The sequence below is a fragment of the Mirounga angustirostris genome, unplaced genomic scaffold, assembly GCF_029215605.1.
Source record: "Mirounga angustirostris isolate CCGP_5_RB_7025 unplaced genomic scaffold, mMirAng1.0.hap1 SCAF_6, whole genome shotgun sequence".
NCBI lineage: Eukaryota > Metazoa > Chordata > Mammalia > Carnivora > Phocidae > Mirounga > Mirounga angustirostris.
Window position 1 is genome coordinate 88,761,880 of NW_026991714.1, and position 10,841 is coordinate 88,772,720.

Consider the following 10,841-nt stretch of genomic DNA (forward strand, 5'->3'; position numbering starts at 1 on the left):
CAGTTCTGTCTTCTGGGAGCCATTCCTGGAGGCCCTGCCTCAAATTTGTTTCCCCATCTTTTCCAATACTTTATATGCACCCAATTCTCTGCATTTCTTACATCCCTTTCTACTTAAAATAGTTAAAGTGGTTTCTGTTTTCTAAAACTGACCCCTGAATGATACATTAACTGGAGGTAAGCAAAAGGTACAGCACCATGATCCGTATGTCTGTGATCTTTGTAGCCATCAGGTAAACAGAACTGAAACACCACCGTGAAATCTAGGGAATAACAAATTACTTCTTCCCATGTGCCTTGCCCCGCTTCTAAAGTAAGTTAGTGTGATTCTACTGCTGCCACTAACATAATGGATATGCAGTGGCGATCTCTTGGATTGCATGTTGGCAATTAAGCTCACAGCCATCATTCAATAAGCATTTATGCAGATGACTGTGAGATTCTTTGGAAAGGGTTATCAGGAGCTAACCACACTAACATTAGTATAGTATAGCTTCCCTGGCCCCCCAGAGGCACATGGCTGATGGATTCTGATATAACTGGCTTGAGGAATCCACAGATCTAACGATGCCTGCCAACTTTCTCAGCCATTCTAGATATCTTTCTTTTGGATGAGGCATAGTTTGGTTGTGTTCTCTGACACTATTCACACACTAGCATGAGAAGTATATAAACCCATTTGACCTCAGAGGATAGATCCTAAACAAGACACATTCTATTTGCTCATGCTTTTCAATAGCTGCTCTTGGGGTATTTAAACTCTAAGAGCCCTTTACATGAATCCCCAGTATGCCAACAACTCTTAATGACGTTGTTACTCATTGTTGGCATATTGAGTAATCTCTAGTAAATGGACTCTTTAATAATAAATGTCCATATTTTTCATATAAGATAACTGACAAGACTACAAATCCAACCTACAATCTAGAAGATCAACCTCATAGCTTGATTTTCAAGGAGACACAAACTGAAATTCCTTAATTTTTTATGACCAGCATGCTGCAAGAATCCCTAACTCTTATAACTACAGGGCTGAGATTACTATAAGAATTAGAGAAAGAATCAGAGATTTCCAAGCAATCAATCCCTCTTGAAAAACAACAACAACAATACACCACCATTGAAATTTCATTGCATAAGGAAGCCATGCTGTCTTCCTTGTCCATAGAAACTATTCTTTTTGCTACCCTGAGAGCTCTCTTCCAGGGGGAGGCTAATAATCTCCCTCATGCTGCATCTACTGTCAGCAGACTAGGACCATATCCCATTTTTTCCTGTGGTTATGTGCAAAACTGGACATTTCAAAAGGAATTTCTGAAAACATCACAGGAATTGGCAAACTCATACTAGCAAAAAAAGTAACCAATCTTTTTAGGAATAGATATTGAGGCTACTTAGTTCAGAAGCATAGATGATACTTTTAGATGGAGCTAAATTTGTTTCTCTGGGTGCATAATTCCCTTATGGTCAATACCCTACAATTTGCCCCCTGGATCAATGTTCCTATCTGTTAGGATTCTTTAGTTATAAACAATATAAATCAACTCTGGATAACTGAAATGGTATAGGAATTAATAGCTTAGGTTTTCCTTGGTACAAATTCTGATTCTTTAACTTACTAATTTTATGTCACTGGGCAATCAAACTAATCTCTATTTGCTTTCATTTGTAAAAGGGAATAATAAAAATACTACCCACTTCATAAGGCATTGTGAGGAATATGTGGAAAATTGCATGTCAAGAGTTTGGAACATAGTAACTATTCAGTAGGTTTCAACTATGATTTTATTTCTGGATGGCCCTTCCTGTTTTTCTCAAAAGAATTGTTTATGATAAATACATACATACATGCATACCTGGAGCTCACCACATAGAGTTTTTGATGCTTATAAATAAGCTCCCCCCCCCCCCCCCCCCCCCCGTGAATGAAAGCTTGTAATTTGCAGTGGTTGCCCTTGTGGTGTTAAATTTAGAGTTTATACTTGAAAACATTTGTGTCAGTTGGGTCCTAGAGTAAGCAGACCCTGAGACAAAGTTGGGAGTGCAAGAGGTCTATCAGGAGGTAATATCTATTAAAGGCAAAAGGGGAAAGACGTGGGATTTGGCAGGGAGAACCTTCAGACTCTGATGTAGCTCTGACACCTGCGAAGGGAGATGAGGAGAAAGCAGGTTTGGGTATGAAGAGCCTCAGATATGACAAAACATCAGCCAACCTGATGGGGAGCTCTAACGCAAAGGTTGAGTATTAGAGTATGTATTGATGGCTCAGCACTAGTGTTTCTGCTACGCTGTTGTTGGCTGGGGGATGCCTTAGAAGAATGTGGCTTTATCTTAAAAATTAAGGTGGATCCTGAAAGCATTAATAGCCGAGGCTGCTGGCAAGTTCTTTCTTGAAGGGAAGTTCTGAGCGGTAAACATCCATGGCTGCCACAGTCTATCCCTCATGCTTCTTGGCAGCAGCTCCTCCAGGGTTCTAATGAGTCTCTTTTCCTAATGGGAATGTTATAGACTCCAACTGATATGCATTGTCTGTCCTCTCCAGGGACCATTCTAAATCCCCCTCTCCCTCAGCTACTAGTTCTCTGGCCTCAGTGGCTTTTCTGTTTTGGTTTTTCCCAAAAGCTAATTCCTGAGGAGTCTGAGCCCTAGGGAACTGTATTCTTCTCAGGTCAGGATGGCTGCACTTGTCCATTCACAGTTATATTTGGACGAGGGAGTAACAGGAAGTGCCCCAATGGATCGCCAGAGTTCCACACCTAGTCCACCATCCCAGTTGTAGCCCAGTAGCCCTACCTCCTACTAACCCCTAACCTATTTAAGGCAGTGACTCCTGTTCTTGCTTGTTGATCCTAGATGTAAGGAGTCCAAAGTGGCCAGATGGCAGCTGTGTCTTATAGATTAATGGATATCTTGCTATGTCTCTTTTGGAACCAGGACCTCTAATTCCTCAAATCCCAGAATTGGGACTAAAACATAAAATCCTCTAATGGGTCATTGCAAATGATGTTAAGTGGGGCCACTCCTTGGTTCCTGGACCCATGAATTTTTCCTATTGAGTACACAGCACTGTATATAGGACTCTGATTCAGTGTGTGTACCTCAACCTGGAGGATGGTACCCCATCTCTGCAGAGTACTACAGAGTACTACCTATAAGTTAGTACTTCATCAGGTCATTTCATTATGCTAACTAATTGGCAGCTCCTGGGTGGTATAGCCAGTGGATCTTATGTCTTGGCCCACTACCCTACCTCCTCTCTCCCCTACTTTTAGTGGGTTCCTTGATCAGATGCTATATTGTATAGGACTCTAAGGAACTGTGGATCAGATGCTCCCTAACCATAACTTCCCAAATCTGACTCATTATTAGATTCATAGACTCCCAGTTTGGAGAAAAAATTTAGAAGTCATTTGTTAGTTCAGGCTCAACCTGATCCCTGATTGACAGCTATAACACCCTTGAAAGAGATCAACAAGCCCAAATGTGACAAAATCCATGATACCAATGCCATCATTCTCCTTCTAAGTTCTCATTGTAGATATCACTAATTTTTTTAGGACTTTTCTTTCTCTGCTGAGTCCATATAGGGCCTCAGAATCTTTTTCAACAAACTTTGGAACAACTAATACTAAACAATCTGATCTGTGACATTGAGTTGAAATCTATGTGCTATTATCATCTAGCCTTTACCTGAGAGATAGCTAAAGACTGGGAATGCATTTTACTTGCAACAGCTACCTTTATTTCTGTAGGAACATGCTGCCTCATTTCACTTTTAAATCCCCTCAATATGTACATAAATGCTTAATGAATATTTAAATAATAAAATCTGTAGAATGAATGAAAAATAAATAAAATATTTGAAGAAGTGTTTCATAATTAGTTTCAGATCACCCAGAAAATCTGTTGATTCATTAAACATTTATTGAGAACCTACTATGTTAAGTACTAGTGTAAGAGCTGGGAGATAGAGTTGAACAATACAGATATCTATCTTTATGGAGCTTACATTCTAGTAGATATTGACAATAGGATATTGAGAATAGATGAAGAATGAGATAGTAGCAAGTAGTCAAAATGCTGTGGTGGAAATAAAACAATTTCATGATAGGAATGATTGGGAATGTGGTTCTTTATGTGAGGTGATCAGGAAAGTCTGCAATGAGAAAAAGACTTTTTAAAAAAGATTTTATTTATTTAAGAGCAAGAGAGAGAGAGCACAAGCGCGGCGGGTTGGGGAGGCAGAGGGAGAAGCAGACTCCCTGCTGAGCAGGGAGCCTGTTGCAGGGCTCGATCCCAGGGCCCTGGGATCATGACCTGAGCTGAATATGGAGCTTAACTGACTGAGCCACCCAGGTGCCCAAAAGACTTTTGTTTTTATTGTGGTAAAATACACATAAGATTTACCATTTAACCATTTTAAAATGTACAGGTCATTGGCATCAAATACACTCACGTTATTGTACAATCATCACCACCTTCCATCTCCAGAACTTTTTCATCATCACAGATAAAACTCTATACCCACTAAAAAAATAACTCCCCATTTATCCTTCCTCTCAGTCCCTGGTAACTGGTATTCTACTTTCTGTTTCTATGAATTTGCCTATTCTAGGTACCTCATAAAAGTGGAATCATATAATATTTGTCCTTCTGTGACTGGCATATTTAACTTAACATGTCTTCAGGGTTCATCCATGTCATAGCATGTATGAGAAGATGACTTTTTAAAGAGCTTTTAATTGAAGTATAACATGCAAAGAGAAAAGTTGATAACTCCTTCACAATTTAAACAAATCAAGGTAAGTAGCACCTAGATAAGAAATCTAAAATTACCAGTGCCACAGAAGACCCCTTCATGCTCCTATCTAGTCATAGCCCCCAGTGGTAACTTCTGTCTTGACTTTTAAGAGTATATATTAACTTTGCCTATTTTAACTTTATATAAATGAAACCATACAATATTTACTATTTTCAATCTGCTTTATTTTGTTCAATATTATGTTTGGTGGTATTCATCCATATTGTAAATAGTTATAGCTTTCAAAATTCTCATTCCTTTATAGTATTCTCTTGTGTAAATATACCACAATTTATCCATTAAACTGTTGAGGGGTACTGAGGTAATTTCTGTCCTTAGCTATTTTAAATAGTGCTGCTATGAACATTCTTATACATGTCTTCTGGTAAACACAAGAATGGATTTATATTACTTATATGCATATATAATATATGGTATATAACATGAATATATAATGTGAACATGTTATATACATTCCTATACATATGTAGTCAGAAGTGGAAATGCTGGGTCACAGATTATGTATATGTATATGTTTAACTTTAGTTGCTTTCCAAAATGGTTTACCCATTTAGAAAGGGTCACATTTAAGCTGTAGCCTGAAGGACAAAGGAAAGCGGAAGCTGCACTGAGATTTCTTTACTAACATCTCTCCATTGCTGTGCCAAAAATGTATCCTTTCTTAAAGTGGTTAGAGTCCAATGAGAGAAGACCTCCACCTCCTTTTGGCTGTGGTCTCCCAGTGATACTGTAGTGAGAGGAGCCTCTGTCATTTTGGTCAGACCAAGGCAGACAGGAGAGGCTGACTGATGACTCAGCCCCCTCGGCTCCACTTCCCAGAGCTCCACTCACCACATCAGTGAGCCTGGCAGTGGGGGGGAGACATAAACACACCCGTTGTGTTGATATCAGTGCTAGCAAAGATGTCAAGAGCCAAAGCCTGAGAAGAGGAGGAGAGCACTGGGGTAAATATGTCAATGGAAAAAAGATCAAATGAGGGCTTGAAAGTCACATCTAAAGAATTGTTTCAGTAATGGTGGCAAATGAAACACAAGGCCTCTGCTACTAGAATCATCAGTGGTACCTGTTTCAGATTCCTAAGCATGTTTTTGGGAGGTCTTACGACTCAGAGTTTTGCCAGTTGTGTGGCCCGGGATGAAAGCCATCAACAGAGGTTGGAATTCAGGGCTTTCTTCTCAAGAGAAATGAAAGGAGGCCAAAAAACTGGCCGCAGTAATGCCTATAAATGCTGTGGGGGTGAGGGACTGAATCTTTGTCCTGGTTCAGGAAGTATAAACAAAACTGGTAGAAATTGGTCATTTTGGGGAAAAGTTTCCAGTGGGAAAGAGAAAAGTTAGTAAACTTCCCCTTTCTCTGCATCCTTGCCAACGTTTTTGTTTCCTGTCTTGTTAATTTTAGCCATTTTGACTGGTGTGAGGTGGTATCTCATTGGTATGAGGTGGTTTTGATTTGTATTTCCCTGATGGCAAGTGATGTGGAGCATTTTTCATGTGTCTGTTGGCCATTTGCATGTCTTCTTGGGAGAAATGTCTGTTCATGTCTTCTGCCTATTTCTTGACTAGATTATTTCTGGGTATTGACTTTGATAAGTTCTTTATAGATCTTTGATACTAGCCCTTTATCTGATAAGACATTTGCAAATATCTTCTCCCATTCTGTAGGTTGCCTTTTAGTTTTGTTGACTATTTCCTTTGCTATGCAGAACCTTTTTATCTTGATGAAGTCCCAATAGTTCATTTTTGTTTTTGTTTCCCTTGCCTTTGGAGACATGTCTAGGAAGAGTTGTTGCAGCTGAAATCAAAGAGATTGCTGCTTGTGTTCTCCTCTAGGATTTTGATGGATTCCTGTCTCATGTTTAGGTCTTTCATCCATTTTGAGTTTATCTTTGTGTATGGTGTAAGAGAATGGTCCAGTTTCATTTTTCTGCATGTGGCTGTCCAATTTTCCCAACACCATTTGTTGAAGAGACTGTCTTTTTTCCATTGGATATTCTTTCCTGCTTTTTCAAAGATTAATGGACCATAGAGTTGAGGGTCCATTTCTGGGTTCTCTATTCTGTTCTATTGATCTATGCATCTATTTTTGTGCCAATACCATACTGTCTTGATGATCACAGCTTTGTAATATAGCTTGAAGTCCAGAATTGTGATGCCACCAGCTTTGGTTTTCATTTTCTTTTTTTTTAATTAATTAATTAATTAATTAATTTGACAGAGAGAGAGAACAAGTAGGCAGAGAGGCAGGCAGAGGCAGAGGGAGAAGCAGGCTCCCCGCCGAGCAGGGAGCCTGATGCGGGGCTCAATCCCAGGACCCTGGGACCATGACCTGAGCTGAAGGCAGCGGCTTAACCGACTGAGCCACCCAGGTGCCCCTGGTTTTCATTTTCAACATTCCTCTGGCTAGTTGGGGTCTTTTCTCATCCCTGTATACACTGAGTTCTGGTCTTCTCCCCATCTACCTTCTTTTTTTTTTTTTTTTTTTAGCTCCCACAACAAAGTAAATGTTTTTTCTCCTTTAAGATTAAAAAAAATATATATCCTCAGGTTGTCTGTTATCTTCCAATGTTCAGATCTTTCTATCCATTGATCTGATTGATTTCACAGAAGCCCTAGAAGTAAGCACACAGTCACAGAGGGGCAAAGTTGTGAACTCTTACATGCTCATGTTTTTGGCATTGTCACTTGTACATTTTTTAACAGATTATTTTCCGGTCACTAAATGGTAAATTTTTTTTTTTTTTTCAATAAGGGGCAAGGTTGACAGAGTTACCAAAATCCACATTTTTGAAGATTGGAGGAAGGAAAGAGTTGAAATGTGGTACAAGATGAGAAACAACTTTGAGTATAGGTAAAATTCTGCTTAGACTCACCTTTTCCCCACCTCTGATGACATCACACACGCTGATACTTTTCCCTGGAGGCCCTGAGAACATAAACCAATAAGCCATCCCCTTGGAAATTTACCTACTTTCCCATAGTTATTTGACTGGAAGAAGAAACCTACAAGGGAGAGAACAGAATTTAAGGTCAAATTTGGCCATTTTTCTGCTATTTCATATCTAATCCCTGAGTTTCTTCATTGGGATCCAATTTCTCTGTTAAAATCAAAGAGCATCTGATCTCCACTTATCCAGGGACTGAAATGGTCTAATGCCAGTATTTAATGCTGAACCTGAAGTAGGACAGAGCTGAGGTGCTTTACTTGAAGCATCCAAAAACTAGAGCAGGCAGAGAGGGAATCTAGGAGCATGCAAAGTAAAAACATATATACAATCTGATTTGATAAGATAGAAATAAAAAGTTAGAAAAGAAAAAGTACTAAGGACATACAAAATGTAAACATGCTGAAGAGGTTGCCGGATAAGTGTTTTCATAGTGTGGCAGAACAAATAAAGAAATGTTTCCTCAACAAATAGTATGTTTAGAAAATTTCCATGTCATTTATATTTGTCTAGAAAGTGCTATTTTGAAAGCACCTAGATGTCTTGGGATTAAACTTCTCAACTCTTAGGGAAGGAAGTGATTGCTTGTTCACTTATTTATTAACTCAAAATATGTTTAAATAGAATTTACTGGGCGCCTGGGTGGCTCAGTTGGTTAAGCGACTGCCTTCGGCTCAGGTCATGATCCTGGAGTCCCGGGATCGAGTCCCGCATCGGGCTCCCTGCTCAGTGGGGAGTCTGCTTCTCCCTCTGACCCTCCTCCCTCTCGTGCTCTCTGTCTCTCATTCTCTCTCTCTCAAATAAATAAATAAAATCTAAAAAAAAAAAAAATAGAATTTACTGTGTAGCAAGCGCAGTATTAGGCACTAGGAGTAGGACATAGAATAAGATCGTTGAAAATCATGAGGATTAAATGGGGTAAATGAAAAGTACCTGGTATATAATAGGTACTTAATAAAATGTTATTTCTTAAAAAAAAAAAAAAAAGACCTACATGGTCCTTGCCCTCTTGGAGCTTACAATATAACAGGGAAGATATTAAACAGGTTATTACTCATTCAGATATTGAATGTGTACACTGAGAGTTATGATGCATGGTGCATGGTGTTTTCAAGCTACTCATTCAGGGAAGGCTTTATAGAAGAATATGATTAAAAAAAAAAAGAGGACAGAGTTGCTTTCCTTCCTCTGGCGTATAAAACCAAGTAAATATGTGTTGAGCAATTCAGGTGTTACTACTGTCACCTCTGGGCATGGTCTTTCACTTTTGAAAAGAATACATTAACATCAGATTAAACAAAAAGCTCATAAAATGCATGATGGCACACTGACCAGTCAAAACATACCAAACATTCTTTTCCAGAGGATTGGAAAAGAGATTCATTTTGAAATAATTATCTGGCAATAGGTTCAACCTGAAAATAACAAACATGAAGCCATAATTATTTTCCAACAGAACTAAAGACTTATTCTACTTTTGGAAATTGTATAACTGTTTCATAGCACTGGAAGCTCAATACCGTGTTTTATGTTCTAAGGGTAGAAACATGATGTCTGTTTTATTTCACAACATGAATTGAAAGCATTTGTGGGACAGGATGTTGTTTTGGTTCAATAGGTTGTTCAAGGTTCCTTAGGAGTTTTATCCAGTAACTGCTTTCAGCTTTAAGGTATTAATGTTTCCACTTGGTTTTCAGATCCAAAAGACTGTGTAAGCAGATTTTTCTGTTTTTGGTGCTTTATTCTACTGCTAGTGTGGTTTAAGGTAATCAATCACATAACTGAGAGTAATAAAGGACTCTGGCTAAGAGTTTTTACCCAAATAAAACATGCATTGCTTTGAGTGGAGATGGCGATTATTCAAGGATTGCCAGAATAGCTTGGAGTCAAACCTCAAAAATGTCCCAGATTTGCAACTCATGAGCTAGTTGGGAAGGCTGTCCCTCTCGTTAATTCAGGTAAGATGCTGGCCAGGCTGATGTTAATAAAACTAGTACCTGGGGGCGCCTGGGTGGCTCAGTCGTTAAGCGTCAGCCTTCGGCTCAGGTCATGATCCCAGGGTCCTGGGATCGAGCCCCACATCGGGCTCCCTGCTCTGTGGGAAGCCTGCTTTTCCCTCTCCCACTCCCCCTGCTTGTGTTCCCTCTCTCGCTGTGTCTCTCTCTGTCAAATAAATAAATACAATCTTTAAAAAGAAAAACAAAAAACTAGTACCTGATGGGAACAATAAAGTGACTGATTCCCTTGGGCTTTTCAGCAAGTCTCCACTCCTCCTTCAGGGATCTTTCTGCCAGACTCCACAAGGAAAACCCCCTCTATCTTTCCCTGGGGACCCAACTCCAGGGTTTGTGTTTAGGATCACAATTAAGTAAGTCAGGTTTGTCCTAGACTGTTTTCTCCCAGGACCATTTCCCTCAGGGATCTATCACTCCTATCTGCCAGTCCTCTGAACTTTCTGTTGCCCTCCAGAGGCCTAAAGTTCACCACACTGGAGCCCTACTTTGGCCCAATTTTTTTTTTTTTAAAGATTTTATTTATTTATTTGAGAGAGAGAGAATGAGAGACAGAGAGCACGAGAGGGAAGAGGGTCAGAGGGAGAAGCAGACCCCCGCTGAACAAGGAGCCCGATGTGGGACTCGATCCTGGGACTCCAGGATCATAACCTGAGCTGAAGGCAGTCGCTTAACCAACTGAGCCACCCAGGCGCCCCCTACTTGGCCCAATATTGCTAATGATAATTTCTTCCAAATTTTATGCTTCCCCATTACATTAGTTCTGACATTTTCCTGCAAATGTGTCTCCACTACATTAGTTTACTTTTGTTTCAGACAAGTTACCACAATCTTAGGGCTTAAAACAGCACAAACTTTTTATTGGACAGTCCTGAAGGTCAGAAGTCTGAAATGGTGTCATTGGGTTAAAATTGAGGTGTCAGCAGGGCTGCATTCCTTTCCTGGAGGCTCTAGGAGAGAATCAATTTTCTTGGCTTTTCTAGTTTCTAGAAGCTTCCCTCATTGCCTGTGGCCACCTTCCTTCATCAAAGCCAGCAGTGGCTGGTTGAGCCTTTCTCATATCATAT